The following is a 319-nucleotide window of genomic DNA, read 5'->3' as shown; positions in this document are numbered from 1 at the left end:
TGCCCCCCAGCACTTCCGGGAAGCAAGTAGCCCCGCCTCCCCTCACCGCTCATTGGTTCAACGGGTGAACTCTCGTCTCCTATTGGCTGTCTCGGCTGTCAGTCATCGCGCTGCTCCTCAGACAAGGTCCCGGTGCTGCCCCCGCAGCCCGGGAAGAGGTTCCGGGCTAAAAAAAACCCACAACAAGTCTGGTTTATATACAAATATAACATTTCTGGTTAGTTTTTTCGGGTGGGGAAAACAATGAACTGGAAGATCCCCCAGTGCAGATGTGTCGGGGGTGGGTTCAGCGGGAGCTTCCCGGTGGAATTAAAGGGAA

The sequence above is a fragment of the Chaetura pelagica genome, unplaced genomic scaffold, assembly GCF_000747805.2.
Source record: "Chaetura pelagica isolate M959 unplaced genomic scaffold, ChaPel_1.0 scaffold439, whole genome shotgun sequence".
In the NCBI taxonomy this organism is placed as follows: domain Eukaryota; kingdom Metazoa; phylum Chordata; class Aves; order Apodiformes; family Apodidae; genus Chaetura; species Chaetura pelagica.
This window is presented reverse-complemented; position numbering follows the sequence as displayed.